Source organism: Argentina anserina, chromosome 2 (assembly GCF_933775445.1).
Source record: "Argentina anserina chromosome 2, drPotAnse1.1, whole genome shotgun sequence".
Lineage (NCBI taxonomy): Eukaryota > Viridiplantae > Streptophyta > Magnoliopsida > Rosales > Rosaceae > Argentina > Argentina anserina.
Window position 1 is genome coordinate 3,635,108 of NC_065873.1, and position 18,118 is coordinate 3,653,225.

The 18,118-nt window shown below is 39.1% G+C and overlaps 1 protein-coding gene across 1 annotated transcript in view; it reads left to right on the plus strand.

Moving 5' to 3' along the window:
• LOC126782277 (ferredoxin--nitrite reductase, chloroplastic) overlaps nt 1-18,118 on the plus strand; it is a 61,175-nt gene that overhangs the window by 16,261 nt on the left and 26,796 nt on the right. The window lies entirely within an intron of this gene.

Below are 18,118 nucleotides of genomic sequence, written 5' to 3' on the forward strand. Positions count from 1 at the left end.
CGTCTGCCCTAGATGAGCCATCGAAAAACATATTCCAAGTAGAGAGGACCTCTGCAAGAAAGACTTACTCGTTCGGGAAGTCATCTGAGATTTCCCAATCCGCTAGAATAGGGTGGTCAGCCAGGAAGTCAGCCAACGCTTGTCCTTTCACTGCTTTAGTAGCCACATATATGATGTCGTATTGGTTCAATAGTAACGCCCACTTAGCCATGCGCCCGGTTAGAACTGGTTTAGATAATATGAACCTAACTGGATCTGCTCGCGCTACCAAGTGTATTGTGTAAGCTTGCATGTAATGCCTCAACTTTTGAATGGCGAAGACGAGCGCAACACACATCTTCTCAATCGGCGGATAATTTAGCTCAGGTTCGGTGAGGGTCCGACTTAAGTAGTACAAGACTTTATTCTTTTTAGCTTCATTTTCTTGGAAAAGAAGGGCCCCAAGTGATCTCTCTTGAGCTGCGATGTAAATGATAAGAGGTTTCCCGGCGATAGGTGCACCCAACACCGGAGGATTCTCTAGGTATTTCTTTATGCTCTTGAAAGCATTGCGACAAGCTTCATCCCATACAAATGGAACATCTTTATTTATGAGTCGACTGAATGGTTAGCAACGGCCTGCTAGGTTCGATATGAACCGTCTGATGAAGGCAAGTCGTCCTTGGAGGCTTTTTAATTCGCGAAACTTTCTTGGCTCTGGCATTTCCTAGATGGCTTTGATTTTAGATTGGTCTACCTTGATGCCTCGGTGCTTCATGATGAATCCAAGAAATTTTCCAAAACTGACAACAAGTCGATGAACTGCTACCTTTGGATCCAGGCCGGGCATTTCTTTGTACGTCCAAGCAAAGACATCTTTGTATTCGAGCAACATATCAAGATATTATTTTTCTTCTTTGGAACTTAAAGACGCACCCATTAAAATAGGTCTTAGGTCTTCTTTTGTTCCCAAGTTAATCTCCTTAAATTCGTCCATAGTGGCTTCCCCCCGGAGGAGCTTCGTCTACTTCAATTTCAAAATCTTCCTGATCGTTTTCCTCTACGACATCTGCTTCTACCACCGTGATATGATAAGAGGTTTGGACAATGTCATCCTTATTGCCATTATCGAGGTCGCTATCTCTTTTTTGGCCAGGGAATATGATGGTATGTTGCTTCACTTTGAGTTGATCCGTGGAATCCACTTCCAACACACAATGCCTCTTCATGCGTGACGAGATAAGACTTCAGATTTCTTTGCTCTCTGCTTGACTACAAGTCGTTTTCCTCTTCCTTATGTGTCGTTCCTTAGGTGTTTGGATCCTTTCCAATGCAGGCTTTCGCAGAATGAGGTTCGACTCTTTCTTATATTTGTCTGAACTTGACATCCTTTTGAATACGGAAGGCCGAGTGGTTGTACTACCGATGCGATTGAAGACTGAACATCTACTTTCTGTCATGTTCACACGGTCAAAAACCGACACCCTTGTGATTGATCCTTCAATACGTTCAGATGTTACTCTTTGAGAACCTGGACGAATGCGATCGAACGACGAAATGCGAGGGGTTGACTGAACCTCTTGACTTTTATATTCAACTACCGCTACACTGATATGTTGCACATTGGCTCGCTCCGCCTTTCTTCTTCATGAAATTCTGATTGGCTTGCTCGAAGTGAAACCGAGACCAGCTTTAGAAGAATCAATTGTTTCCCTTGCTCTCTTAACTTCTTTTGTGGCTCATCGAGCTCATGCATCATCTTTGCTGCAGCTTGATCGTCCTCTTTGCTTGATGAACCAAAGTCGTATCCGGCCTTTTCTAACAGCTTGTATGCATTAGGATCGAACCCTTCACTCGTTCTTTTCTCGGGCAGCAATCCATGTTCCGTCTTACCTTGAATTAGTTTGACAAACCCCTTTAGTGGCTGCTTTGTAGGATTTCGGTTGCTCACCTTTATTAATGGCAATGTTGATTCCTCCCTCAACAATTTCACATCATCCTTTTCTAATTTTCGTGGATACTCTTATGACTTTTTCCCCACAAATGGAAACTCCCCCTCCCTTCGTCTAGACTTCGGGACATAGCGAAAGACCGGAAAGACATGGCTGTCTTTTCTTTTCGCAGATGATGTTGCCACTTCAGATGAGACTTTTTGCGACACATCATTCTCCCTAACTTTAGCGGCTTTCCCAGTATAGGGTACTCCTACCGGAATGACTTCTTTCATTGACTCCTCATCTGTGTTGAATTTAGAATCCGCAAAGTATGATTCAGCTTCTGTGAATGGTTTGGTTTCTCTTACCACTGTTTTCACACCTCCGTGATAGAACTTGAAGCATTGGTGTAAAGTGGATGGTACGATGCCATTTTCATGCACCCATGGTCGTCCCAAAAACAATTTGTATGAGGTCTTGGCATCGATGACATGAAACAAGGTGTTTGATTTTAGCTCTCAGATGTGCATGTCTAGTTGATCATTCCTATCTCTCTTTGTCTTCCTTGGTTGAAACCTTGGATCATGAGATGACTCATTGATAACTCATCAACGTTGATGCCGACTTGAGACATGGTTGACTTGGGCATGATATTTACTGCTGACTCTCCGTCTATGAGCATGCGATTCAACTTCCGCTCTCGCATGTACATTGTCACAAAAAGAGGCCGATTATGTGGCTTAGAGCCTAATTGGAAGTCATCATTTGTGGAGTAAATTTTATCACAATATGCATCACACGCGCTACATTCCTTCATGCTTGTGGAGTGTTTTCTTACGTTGATGAGCAACTCCACAAGTGCGCATCTCGTTGATTTTGGCAATTGCATCAAGTTAGAGGGGCTAAGTTGGAAAGGTAGACTCTCCAATTGTTTCAACACCTCATTTTTCTTTAACACTTGACTTGCACTTATTTCTCTTGCTTCAGACTTTTCGTCTCCTTTGGAGCTAACTTCACAATTTTGTGGCAATTGAAGTGACTTTCGGTTGTTTTGTAGGCAAGTGCTTTATTGACAAGTTCTGGCGAAGAGGCTTCCACAAATATGGAACGACTTTCGTCTTAAAGCGTCCTCGTCCACTCTTCTCCCGTCGTGGAGGTGATTTCTTATGACTTGGTTGGGCAATCGGTGAATTTGACATCATACCTTTGCGAGTTCTTCTCCGAGTGACCAATATATATCCTTCATCATCGGCATTAGAGGCAACTTGGAGGATAGGCGTGGAAGCATGACATTCTTTAACTTCTTTGGTTTTCTTATGTTTGCACGCCTCCTTCTTGAAACAGAACGGTGCTTTCACTGGGTGAAAAGGGAATGAAACTGGCTCGAATGACCTGAATGTTACGGTAGTGCAATTGACTTCCGCAACGTCCTTAACGCCCAGCTCAATCTTCCTATGCTTGGCGAGGTTCATTATCAAATCCTTGAGAACAAAGCACTTCTCTATAGGGTGACTAACGAGGCAATGATATTTGCAATAATTCAGATTGCTGACATGATGCATTTCTTCTAGACGCTTGCACTCCGGAAGATCTATTATCTTGCTTTCGAGCATATCTTCTAACATGCCCACCACATTAGAGTCTGGGAACGGGTACGTCTTTTGCTCCATCTCCTTCAACGTGCGTTTACTCCTATCATAGGTTCGAGGAGGTTCCACCTTATTGAACTCCTTCTTATCGCGCGTAGCGATCCTAACCGGTGCAATATTGATGACCATTGATTGTTTGGAAGGCTTCTTCACAACCTTGTCAAATCTGCTTCGGAAGACTTTGTCTTTTTGTTGGTCGACCAGGGACTCATTCCTTCCCTTATGACTTGCCAAGCTTAGCTCCATGTCGTGGGCTTGAGTAGCCAACTCTTCGAAAGAACGAGGTTTGATTCTTTGCAAGATGTATAACAAATCAAAGTGCATGCCTTGGATGCACATTTCAACGGCTAACACCTATGATAGTCGGTCCTTGCAATCAAGGCTAAGTAAGCGCCATCTATTGATGTAGTCGACTGTGGGTTCATCTTTCCGTTGCTTCATGCTAGTTAGCTCCATCATGCTCACCGTCCGCCTTGTACTATAGAATCGATTGAGGAACTCGCGCTCCATCTGGTCCCAACTATCAACATACTCCGGCTATAAGTCTGTATACCACTCAAAGACGTTTCCCTTCAACGAGTGAACAAACTGATTGACAAGGTGATCGCATTCTGTCCCGGCATTACTACAAGTTTCCACAAAGTGGGCGACATCTTGCTTCGGGTTCCCTTTACCTTCAAATTGTTGGAACTTTGGTGGCTGATACCCCAACGACATCCTTAAGCTGTCGATCCTCTTAGTGTAAGGTTTGGAGTAAGTGAGGGAGTCACAAGAAGGACCTCCATATTGAGCCCGAATTGAGTTGGTGATGATGTCCTGCAATTGCTGGAGTGACAAGGAACCAAGCGAGTCGTCATTGTTCTTAAATGTTTCTCCCTTTTCGTTTACTTTGCTCTTGCCAGGCGACCCTTTGGTGGAGTTCTCATCATCGTGATCTCCCAACTTGCTATAAAGCTCAGCGATTTGCACATCATTTTCTTCAACCGTTCGGGTGAGCTTTTCGACCATCTCCAACAGATTGGAGAGTTGCTCCTCGATTGTGGTTGTCCCCATCACCAGGACTTGCGCATTGTCAGAAGAGGACTCATGCGCCATAGAATGAAAGTTATCACCATCTTCTTTGGGACTTCCATGGTATGATCCCGTGCTCGATTCGTCATCGGAGAAAACGTCTTCCAGGATATGGCCATCACATGAACGGATAGAGGATATTGCTCTTTTGGCTCCTTCTCTTTTAACACTTGTTTCTTCCCACTCTCAGAGGCATGCTCTATTTCTCCCAAGCTCTTCAAGGTGATGACTGGTTGACGAGGTTTACTAGCAAGTGCCATAAACGTCGTGGGTTGAGCTCTAGCCACGCTCCGGGTGAGAAGGGCAATCGGTTAACTCTTTGATTTGGAGAATGTTTGTTTGGATTTCTTGACCGGCTCGGTCTCTCCGCTTGACCTCGTGGTTGTGGACTTGGATTTCGTCGATGGAACGGCTAGGTTGTTCTTGGAAGCCATCGCACAAACAAATTTGAAAATTTTTCTTCATAGAAGGAGATGAGAGGCCAAAAAAGTCCCACTGGGCGTGACAATTTCTGAAACGAGAATCTGAAAACAAATAAGAGTGCAGACACGTGTACAAATAAAAATGTGATTTATTGATAATCAAGCGCGATGTTACAATCTTTGTGAACTCCTCTGATTCTATCTCAGTATGTGACTTGGCTCAAGGGTGACATGCACTTGATCTTGCGAATTTGAGTTTGGATTTGAATTTGATGAAGAACGAGCGATTTGGTAGCTTGATGATTCTTCATGGACTTGAGAGACTTCGGGATTTCTCGAGAGTGATCTTGCTCAAGTGATTTTCTCTCCTCTTCTCCAAAGAAAATCCCCCTTCTCTTTATGTTGGAAGGGGTATTTATAGTGTCAAGGCTTCTATTTTATAGAATATTTTAATGACACTAAAACAATAATATTTCTTTAGTTGTATAATTAGATCAATATGTAGATTCTGATTAATTTAAAATTAGTTATGAGAATAACTAAATTAAACATATTCAAATAATTGAAATAATTATAACCATAAAGAAATTTATTAATTTAATCAAATGTCCGATTACCATTTTGATCGTTAATAACATTCAATTTCCGATTTAAGTCGGAAATCATGTAGCTTTGATTACGATCATCCGTTTATGTACTGACGCGAGTTGTATTCGGATATGTACTGACTTTGTTGACTTTTGAGCCGCGTGTGCAATTTTGTCGGGTTTTTAGTTGATTTAATCAATTACTGAAGATGATTTACTTCATTAAATTTCTTGTGTCTACAAGTTCCATATGCCTAATTGCTTTAATACATACAAGATGTACACAATGTTGAAGAAAATCTTTATTCCAAACCCTAACTTCCGAAAGGAAATTTGTTTTCGGAAATAAATCACTCAAAAGGAATTAAAAGCATCGATCTCTTATTCTATTATCGGGATCAATAAAACTTGATCATACCCCAAAATAATTGGTACTGATCGATGTGAAAAATATATAAGAGGTGGGATCATTTCTGCGTGAAGCTCCATTTGATGGACTTCTTTCTTATACTGCCAGAATAAATGAACCGTTGAAATGTGGACACCGATCTGAATTGTGACCGCCATCGCCATTTTACTACTCTCCGATAGACCCATCGATCTCAATCAACTGTTTCAGATCGTAAATGTGAAATGCTTCTTGATCCGGCCCCTTTGAGTTTTTGACTAACCCTATGATTTAAGATTGGGCTTTTGACCAAATGAAAAAAAAACAGACCAATTTGTGCCCATTTCAGTTTCATATGCCCAGTTCGATGATTCTTACGTAAAATACCAATATACCCTCCACTTAAATTTCTTTTTTTCTAGATCTACTTCATCTCACATCTCTCATCTCATCTCTCTCCCAACTCTCTCACTCTCTCTCAGAGCAACCGAGACTATGTCCAAACCCTGACGTCGACAAGGTCAGAATCCTGACGCCGACGAGTTCTGAATCTCCACACCGATGAGATCTTAACTTCGACGCCGAATCTGGTTTGTTTCCAACGTAGCTTCTCTCCATATCTGCTCTCTCTCTCTCTCTCTCTCACACACACACATTCCCCATCTCAGATTGAGTCCATAATCAAGCGATTCGAGGACTACATCGACGAAAAACTTCCAGATCGATCGAGGACTACGACGCCGCGCCGGCGCGTTGCTTTCGTGGGGGAGCCTTGAAGAGGTAGACCTGTGAGGGTGGCATGTGATGATTCAGGGAGTGAGGATGACGATCTTAGCTAGTGACAATGATTTATTTCTTTATTGAGAGATGAAGCCTCGTGGTGGAGATTGTGGAGATAAGTGCTCCTATTTTATAACAAGCTTTAGAATCATCTTACAATTGCCCATATGTATAATCATCTAGCGCTGTATACATAGGTAAGGAGAGAGTAGGGATGTCATACTTTGCAGGCTGTTTTTTATATCGTTCTTCTCTTTAGATGATCGTAACATATTCTTAAAAATAATCAACAGTTTCAGATTTTATATAATTGTGAAAATGTGGCAGTGCCAGGCAGGGCCGGCCCAAAGTGATCGAGGGTCTCGTGCGAAATGCAAATCAGACCGTATAAATGAATGAGGGAATGAGTTAATAAGGGGAAAAAAAGGAAAAAAACAAACACAAACCCGTATCCAACCTCCAACCTCATTGCCGCTCTAATTATAAAAGCTAGCATGTAGCCAATCCACCAACCACTTTGTTTGGTTATAAATGGATCATGCTTGGTATATGTCCAATACCTTATTTCTACTGAAAAAAAAAAAAGATTTACAGGCCCTTATCGGCCGGAGGGTCCTGTGCAGCCGCACCTCCTCGACCGCCCCAGGGCCGGCACTGGTGCCAGGTTCTGAAGTGAATATGCAGGAGTTTAGTTGTGGTGTATAACAATACATTAATTGAGTTCTGTTTTATCTCGGACATTATGTTAGATATAAAGCTAGAGAGTGACCTTTGAAACATTAGGTCCCTAGGTCCTTCAAAGTATTGATTGGTGGCTCTGTATCAGATATTATTCTTGTGAAGTATAGTTTGGCGTTCTGTAATGTGTAGGGTTGTTGTGCATTTGGTTCAAAAATTGCAGTTGACATCTCGGTTTGTGAATTGGTATATTTGTATCGATATATGAAGTGGTGTATTGGATGGAATGCGCAAGGCCACCAATGCATTACTGGGTCAGTAACAAAATTATTGAGTGTCAGCAATCGAATTACTGGGTATGATTAATGCAATACTGGGGTCACCAATACATTACTGGGGTCAGTAATGCTATTACTGGGTCAGTAATGCTATTACTGGGTCAGTAACACAATTATTGGGTGGCAATAATATCATTAATGGGGTTAGTTACATAATTACTAGGGGTCAGTAATTTATTCCGGTGACTACTGTCGGAGTTTGTTAAACATTGTTCATTGAGGGTTACTGGGTGTTAGTAATTTGTTATTAGGAGGTTACTGTGTGTCAGTTATTTTTTATTAAGGGGTTATTGAGTGTCAGTAATTTGTTATTGGGGGTTGCTGGGTGTCAATAATTTGTTATTGAGATTACTGGGTGTCAGTAATATTTTATGGCGACGTTGGCCGGAGTCCGGCGGTGTTGACCGGAGTCCAATGACGGGTGATCGGAGTCCAGCAAGGTTCCGGCAAAGTGTCATCGTTCGTTAGCTTTCTTTATAAATAAGTGTTTATATAGATGAAGGTAAAATAGTCTTAAAAATATAGTTTTTATACTAATTGGACAAATGTTAGTTTATTTTGTGTTGAAATGGTCACATTTTGAACTTCAGTAGATACTCGTTAAATTAATACCCGATTAATTAATAACCTCGCTAAAATAATACTTTTTGTCAGTCCCAACTCAGGGCTAACGTGTTAAATTAATAATTCACTAAATTTGTAAGATAATAGAAATTTGAGAATTCATATAGACCCCATCGAATATATAAATTAATAGTGATATAATTTATATAATAAATTTTACATTTATGAAGATTTTATTGAAGAATTTTTTTATTTAATCATCATCAAATAAAATAATATAATACATCGAACAACATAATATTTTGAAACAACGGTATATGTGATAAATCAAACTGTATAGTGCATGAACAAAGTAAAACTTGTGTTTTCTTCGAAAAAAAGTGAAAGAAAATATTTATTATACATTAATAAATTGATAAGTTATTAATTAATCGATAAATTGATAAGTTATTAATTAATCGATAAATTGATAAGTTATTAATTAATCGATAAATTAATATATTATTAATTAATCGATATATTAATATCTCGCTAAAATAATAAATTTAACCAGTTCCGAGCCTATTAATTTATAGAGATTTTACTGTTTGTCATTGAAATGGGCAATTAGATGATTAAATTAGTGTGAAATAATCGTTTTCTTTTTAAGATTTCCTTTCTCCACTTAAACATCAAACCCGACCAATTTGCTTAAACATCAAGCCCGTCCATTTGATTTCATGCTTTCTCATACCTCTTATTGTCGCCATATGATTTATGGAAGCAATCCAAATAACGTAGTTAAGCTCCGATACCAAATGATTGGGGGGGGGGGGGGGGAAAGACCGAATCGGTACAGGGTGAAAACTAAAACATCATGGCACAACTAAAAAATGAGAATGAAAGAAGAGCAAAACACTATATTTCTCAATAGAAAGTATAATTATCCAAGTCTACCTTCATCATACATAGAGGTTCTTATTTAAAGAGCTAGTTCAACCACCCACTTAATGCAAATACATCATGTGACTGTCTATCTGGTTTTATTAAACTTGAGTGCTGCTACGTAATGATCACATTTATTATGTGTCTTTTTGTTTTCTTTTTTGTTTTTACAAATGAAGTTAGAAGAGCAGAGCTTACCTGGGAGATACGCTTCAACATTATTCATGGCATTGCCAGAGGTCTTCTATATCTCCATCGTTATTCAAATTTAAGGGTAATACACAGGGATTTGAAGGTCAGCAACATCCTCTTGGACAAGAAGATGAACCCAAAGATCTCAGATTTTGGATTGGCACAGATGTTTCAGGGGACGCTAGAACTAGCAAGTACTCACAGTCTTGTGGGAACACATAAACATCATTTCTGCTCTTATTACTTCCCTCATTTGAGTCCTGTCTAGTACTTTTCTTATGTGATATCTATCAGCATATACGAGTATAAGTAGGCTATCAAAGTTAGATTACAATCAAAATATATATCCTTCTTTTTTCAAGAACTATATAAATAATAGTTTTATTTAGTTTTGCACGTACTTGGACCAAACTTTCTCAGTTCAGTTGCATAATTTCTTCAAACAAGCTTGTAAGAAATGATAGTGCTCTAGAGCAAAGCAGTATGCTTGAGTAGATGTGAAAGTTCGCTTGAGGATTTCCCTTATGAAAGCTATTCTATCGAAACATAAATTCCTTTGCAAAGTAAACTAATCGGATTAGAATTACTCACTACTTGGTCATTTGGCGGCGCCTTTTTTTTTTTTGTAAGTCGATTGGTTTTTTTTGTTAATCTTAATAATGAAGAAAATTTATTGCACTCTCACCCGCAGCGGCTACATGTCTCCAGAGTATGCCATGGGTGGAACATTTTCTGTAAAATCTGATATCTTTAGCTTTGGTGTCTTGTTACTGGAGATAGTAAGAAGCGGTAGGAAGAACCAGCTTCCATAATAGTGATCAACCAATTAGCCTTGTTTCCTATGTAAGTTGTTCTTGCCTCTAATAGGTCTTGTTAGCTTGACATATATTGTTGGCTCATTGCCTCATTCTATGGAGATTGAGCTCTTATGTTATGTGGTAGCCTAACTTGAGAATAAAACCTAGTTTATCGAAGATTATACATTCGAATCCTTCAACTCCTGATTATCTAACTATATTTTAATGTCTCTCCACTTTGAGTTTGATAAAATTATTCTGACAAATTTGAGATGTCACAGGCATGGAAATTATGGAGCGAATGCAGGGGACTTGACTTAATGGATGAAGTGTTGGCTGACTCATATACTCCATCAGAAGTTCTGAGACGCATTCATGTTGGTCTTCTTTGTGTACAGAACCTTGCTATGGTTAGGCCAACAACACCGGATTTAGTTTCCATGCTAATTAGTGACACAGATCGTCCGCAACCCAGACAACCTATATTTGTTTCTCAAAGCTCGTTACAATGTGATCTACAGGCACAAAGTGATTATGCATGCTCCTTAAACGAAGCAAGCACCTCAGTGCTCCAAGGAAGATAGGTCATTGATCTGAAAGTGTTAAATTACTGTCCCTTTGTGCATAGTTACTCACATTAGGACGACTTTACATTGGTGCATAGTTACTCAAGAAAGCCAGGTTCGAACTTTGACATGTAATCAAGTTTGGATTATGTTTTTGATAATCACTGTCCGGTTCAATGGAGTGGCTTGATAGATGAAGCTACACCGTGCCTTCCAAATTAACCAACACACGAAGCAAGCCACTGTAAGTGTCCAAACTTTATCATTTTTGATACATAAATTTGAAGAGAATTGTAGAAACCAATTGTCCAGAGTAGTGAATGCTTGTTTATCAATTCTAAGACCCAAAGAATAACCAAACCAAACAGTCTCAACCCACGGACACAGAAAAAGTATGTGCTCCATTGATTCCTCCATCAGGCCACACACTGTACACATAGGAGATTTTTTGATCTTCCTCTTGAATAGTGCTAAGAAAGTAGGAATAGCCGAAGATAAAGCCCTCCATAAAAAGTGTCTGACTTTAGGAAGAGTAGGCAATTTCCATAAACGTTTCCAGCACTTGTTGTTGATAGAATGAGATTGGCCAGCCCCTGTATTCCTAATCACATAAGGCTTATGAATACGATGGTAAGCATTGCGCACAGTGAATACACCATTCTTTGTAACCGGCCAGATAAATCTGTCACACCCAAACCTACTCCCAATCTGTACCCTCGTGATACCCCTCTCAACATCAGAAGAAATAAGATGAGAAATGCTACTCAAATCCTAAGTTCTTGAATTCCAATATATTAACTCTTCAACCAACACATGCACATTATTACGAATAGGGGCCATAGTCACTATCTTTAATGGACCATCACCCTGTGCTTCTGGAGGAGGATAACTATCAGCCCAAATATTGACACTTCTTCCAGAGACAATCTACCAATAAGAGTTAGAAGTTATGAAATCTCTTGCTTCCAATAAACTAGACCACCCCTAGCCCTGTAACCTTTTTTAGCCATAGCAAAACTGCAATTTGGGAAGTATCTTCCCTTCATCACTCTAGCCCACAACGAGTTAGGCTACGTAATCAGATTTCTTTGGAACACAATGCACTCCAATATTTTCCAAGCCCGATCGTTTGCCTGCTACATGGTCTCCTCCCCAAATTGACGTCGTGGCTGTTAACACTGATGCTTGTTGGGTGGATGACTTCAAGAGAGGATTGGGGGTGATTGCCCGAAACCATCATGGCATATTGGTGGGGGGATTGGCTGGTCCTCTGAGAACCGAATTGGCTCTAATGGTAGAGGCTCTGGCGCTGCTTGCTGGGGTCAAGATGGCAATGGATCTGAACTTGAAAGTAGTTGACTTTAGATCAGACTCTAAATTGGTGATCAGTGAGCTTAATTCCCTCTCACTTCTCCTTGCCGGATATGGCGGATCGCTGTTATTATTGATGAGATAAAATGGCGATCTGAGTACTTCGATCATGTCAATGGACTTGGTCTCCCCGAGAAGCTAATTGCACTGCCCATGCAGCTGCACAGCTTGGTAATAAGATGTTGGGCTCCCACAGCTGGTTGGAAACTCCCCACCATCCCTCACTCTAGTTCTGAGAAACGATGGCTTACCTTGTCCTCATGTTGCTTGATTATTGGCTGGAGAGTTTCTTCTCCAGTACCTCTTTTTTGTATCGAGTCTGTTCTTCTTCCTCTTGCACTGTGTATTGAGATTAGAGCAGCTCGTTTTCCTTGTTGTAGCTAGACCACATCAGTTGATGGGTCTTTTGGGCTCTGCCTGTTTTATGAAATATTCTCATTAACCAAAAAAAAAAAGTTTGGATTATGTAGCGAGTCTATCTGTTCAAATATAGAATTAATTTCAATTTATTCTCCTAAATTTTACACCAAAAATCAGTTCATCCCTTAAACTTTTATTTTAATCAGTTCACCCCCTATACTTTCAAATAACATCAAAGAATGACAAAATTCAAATTTTATTGGTTAAAATCTGATAAAAACTATCAAAAGGAGGTTTCAAATCATACATGTAAGATGATAGTCACATATTTATGTGATTTTTATTGTGTTAATTATTCATTTTACTTAGCTATTTTGTTATATTTTAAATTTTTAATTAACTTTATTTGTTTTTAGATATTTTGAAGTGGAATAAAGAAAAAGAGAAAAATCTACACCTATATTATGCAAAAATCTGATTTATTTTGGGTGTTTATCTCTAGGTCCATAACTTCCTTCTTTATCACCCATTCACTCCATGATCATTCACTTATTTCATGATCACCCACTTCATTCCATGATCACCCACTTCTTTTATGATCATTCACTTCTTTCATGATCACCCACTTATTTCCACTTCATTCCATGATCACTCACTTCTTTCATAATCATTCACTTCTTTATCACCTATTTCCTCCATGACCATTCACTTCTTTCATGATCACCCACTTCCATGCACTTCATTCCATGATCACTCACCTCACTCACTACATCATTATCTCTCACTTTTCTCTACTTTTTCCACCACCATTATCCTCTATAAAAACCTCCATCAACACCATCTCCATACACACCATTTTTCCACAACAAACTAAGAGAAATAGAGAGAAGAAGAGAAGAGAAATGGGAGAAGACGGACATGAAGTGCAGAAGCAAAGTCACATTCAATCTCCTCAAGCTACAACTCACATCTCCACAAGGTGCTAAAATCTCATCAAGCCTCCACAAGAAAAAGGAAGTTCGGTCTCTTCTCCTTTAATTCATCTTTCATGTATTCTTTGATGTTTTTATTCAAGATTATGTGTAACTAAATTCCTTAATAGTTAGGGGCTAATCAAAGCTCTAGATATGTCTTCGATTTCAAACTCCAATTGATTTATATAATTTTATATGAGAATTTCTTCACTAATAGTTCATTGATAATTCTATTGCATGTCTCATTGGGTCGATACTTTGATGCATGTTTTATGATTTTATGATTTTATTATCTTGAATATGTATATGATCGACATATCGTTGCATATTCTGTGAGAGATAATAAGTTCTTTACATGTACTTGTGTGAAGTGATTCCTTAGTAATCTAAGGCTACCGACATTGACCTTAGATTCTTTGTTGTTACTCAAACATTCTTAGAACTTCATGATTTTAATTATTTTGGTCTAGATACCGACATTTGATAAATCAATTAATTGAGAATATAGTTAAGTCGATACCGACATTTGATAAATCAATTAATTGAGAATATAGTTAAGTCGATACCGACATTTCGCTTAACATGACAAGTAACAGAACGTAATATGGTTAATGACCTAACGACATTGGTTTAACTGTGAGTGCATTCATCTATAATTATTGACATTTTTTTGGAGTGATTGAAACATATCTAGTGGTGGAGAGAAGTTCCTAACTATTGTTTTTCTCATATTTACATCCATATTTACTTTTTAATATTCTATTTTTATTAGTACTTCTGTCTTATTTATTTTTGTTCACCAATCAAACCAATTCGGAATACCCTCAAAATTTGTGTGGTAGTCCGCCACTGTGTCTAGTTAGTGTCTATTTAATTAGGTTTCCACTCTTAGGTCGAGTCTGCCAAATTTCTGGTTTACGCGTCTGGTTGTGTTTTTAAGTCTCAGTTTCATCAATCATCTGCGGGTAATGACCCATATTTGTCATTTACTATATTGATATAATTGATTTGATAACATGGTATTTTTGTAGGTGCTTTTGCGCCTATCAAATTTTGGCGGCGTGTCGCCGGGGATTGTTTAATTTTAAATCTTAAAAGTTTTTTATTATTTTAATTTTAATTTTTATATTAATTATTATTAATTTTAATATTTAATTTTTTTAATTTTTAATTTTACTTTTTTTAGTTTTTATTTATTTATTTATTTTTCTTTTGAGTCTTACATTATTTACTGTGTGCATGAGCTTTTTGTATGCATACTCGATATTTTACAAGCTCTGAACAACTGTTATTTGATCCAGAGATTGAGAAAGCAGCAAAGCTAAACATGAAACAACATATACTACAGGTGAATACGAGTAACAGTCTTGGCGAGGATTCTGAGCCTAAACACCATTCTAATTCAAAGACTGAGTTTGAGGAATAGCAACGTGTTCCAACGCCTCCACCATCACCACGACCAATGGCTGTGAAACTTAAGGAGTCCTTTATTCCGGGGACAGCTGCAACAAATTCAACAGTTGTGCTACCAGAAAATTTGGGGGCTTACTCAATTCCCCCATCTCTGATTTCGAATCTACCACACTTTAGAGGCACTTATTCTGAAGATCCACAAGACCATCTTAATGAGTTTACAACACTGTGTAGAATACAGAAGTCAACAACGATGGATGATAATGTTGTGAAACTTATTCATTTTTCTTTTTCCTTGAAAGAGCAAGCAAATGCATAGTATAATTCATTGGCTTCCCAATCTATTGACTCATGGGTCAATATGTGTGCTGCATTCATGAAGGAATTCTATTCAGCCTCTCACACTAAGAATTTAAAGAAGCGGATCAATACATTCAGGTAGAGAGATTGAGATGAATTACTGGAAGCGTGGAGTCAATTAAAGGGTCTACTACGTCAATGCCCCCATCACAAGTTTGATCTCAACATTCAAATGAAGTATTTCTATGAAGGACTGGATTCACTCAACAGACAAAAACTTGACTCGGCTTATGGAGGAAATTGGTGGAATCAGACTAGAGCTGAAGCTAAGGAAATTGTGGAGAATCAAGTAGAGAATTCAAGATAGTTTTAGTCCAAAGACCGATCTATGAATGCCAGCAGAAGATCCTTGAATGCTATTACCATAGATGGAGCCATATAGAAGAGATTGAGTTATATGGAGAATGACATTGCCTTAATTGCTAGTGCTATGAAGGTGAATAAGAAATCTACCGTTGCCGCATCTCAAGTGGTTTGTACTATTTGTTCAGCTAAGAACCACCTTACATAAGATTGTCCTAAGTGCAGAGCAGTTGAGGAAGACACCCAAGAGGAGGATGTGAATTTTATTTATAGGCAACCCGACACATATAATGGGAATAGAGACCATCTATTCCTTAGCTACCGAAGCAATAATGTGCTCAATCCTCCAACTACTCCACCTGAATTCCAAAAAAGACAACATATAGGGGATGTGCAGCAATTTGGCCAAAGACGTGTGCCTCAACAACAACAGGCTCCAGGTCAGACATCAACATGAACTTTAACTTTGGGAGCTATGATGCAACAAATGATGATTGATAGCAAAAAGGAAAGAGAGGAAAACAGTGCCTTTCGCCAAGAGATCAAGTCTACCATCAGCAACAAGGGAAGGCAATTGACTTGTTAGAGCGCCAAGTGAGCCAAATCCAACAAACTCTTGCACAAGTCAACCCGAGACAACTTCCAAGCAACACTCTTCCTAATCTTAAGGGTCATCATGAAGTCAATGCAATGGTTTTGAAAAGCGGGAAGGTGGTGGATGCAGCTCCAGTGGTTTAGAAGCCAAGAAGAAAGTGGGAAGAACCTGTATTAGAGCAGATTGTGCTTGAGAAACCATCAAAAGTCATTCTGGGCACCCCAACTCAATCCGTTGAGGAATTCTTTCAACCTGTTAAGAATGCACCTGGAACAAACATTGAGTCAAGACCGAAACCAGCCCTGGTATGTCCTTAACCTCATATTTGATTATCACTAATGTGCCTTTTCTAAGCAGGTTACATAAACAAGTGAAGGAGGAAAGAAACAAGGAGATCCTAGACGTCTTTAAGAAGGTTGGGGTGAATATTCAATTGTTGGATGTGATCGAGCAAATTCCTCAGTTTGCAAAATTCTTCAAAGACTTGTGCACTTCAAAGAGAAAATTTAAAGGAACTGAAACAGTTGCCTTGATTGAGAGGGTGTCCGTTGTGCTGCAAAGAAAGTTACCACCAAAGTTAGGTGATTAGGGACGTTTCACTATTCCATGCACTATTGGTGATCACAGGTTTGCTAGTGCTCTTCTTGATTTAGGTGCTTACATAAATTTAATGACATATGTTGTGTATGATAGAATGAATATAGGAGAACTTTTGCCTACTGGGATAACCATTAAACTTGCGGATCGATCTAACTGTTACCCTAGAGGTATTATAGAAGATGTGCTAGTGCAGGTTGGTGATTTGATTTTTCCAGCGGATTTCTTTGTATTAGAGATGGAAGGTGAACACGTGCCCTCTGAGATACCATTGATTCTTGGTGGACCATTCTTGAGAACAGCTCGCACTAAAATTGATTGTTATGAAGGTTCACTTAGCATGGAAGTAGCTAGAGAAAAGATCAAATTCAACATCTTTGAATCCGCCAAGCACCCAAATACTGATGATATGTACTCTTGTTTTTCTATTGATGTTTTTGAGAGTTTTGTGCATGAGTTCATTAAGTACTCATTGGAGGAGGATCCCATGCGAAAAGTCATCGAAATGGCTGGTAAAAAGAAAATTTCAGCACAACCGGTTCAATCTATGAAGGAAATTCCTCATTTGAGATTGCATCAGCTGAAGACCTTGAGATGGATGAGGAGTATTATGCAATGGAGGAGGCATTTGAATCTTTGCCATACATGACAGGTATGTCTCGTAAACTCATTCATCTTCCGGTTTCAACTAACATGCTTGCTCCATCTATTCGGAAAGCGCCCGAGTTAGAGCTCAAACCTCTACCTGAGCATTTGAAGTATGTTTTTCTCGAAGATGGTGAAACTTTACTAGTCATAATTTCTTCAAAGCTCTCACATTTGCAAGAAGAGAAGTTATTGACTATTCTTAGGGAGTACAAGCAAGCAGTTGGATGGACAGTAGGAGATATCAAGGGAATATGTCCCACTTTGTGTACTCACATGATACATTTAGAGGACGGAGTTAAGCCAACAAGAGAAGCTCAACGTCGACTGAACCCGGAAGTTGTCAAGAAAGAAGTGATTAAACTCCGCGTTGCAGGTATAATTTATGCTATTTCTGACAGCAAGTGGGTTAGTCCTGTGCAGGTAGTTCCCAAACGTTCAGGAATTACAGTGGTAAAGAATAATGAGAACGTGTTGGTATCGCAACGTGTGCAAATGGGATGGAGAGTGTGTAGTGACTACCGCAAGCTCAATGCCACCACACGCAAAGATCACTTTCCTCTACCGTTCATTGATCATATGTTAGAAAGGTTAGCAGGTCATGCATATTATTGTTTTTTAGATGGTTATT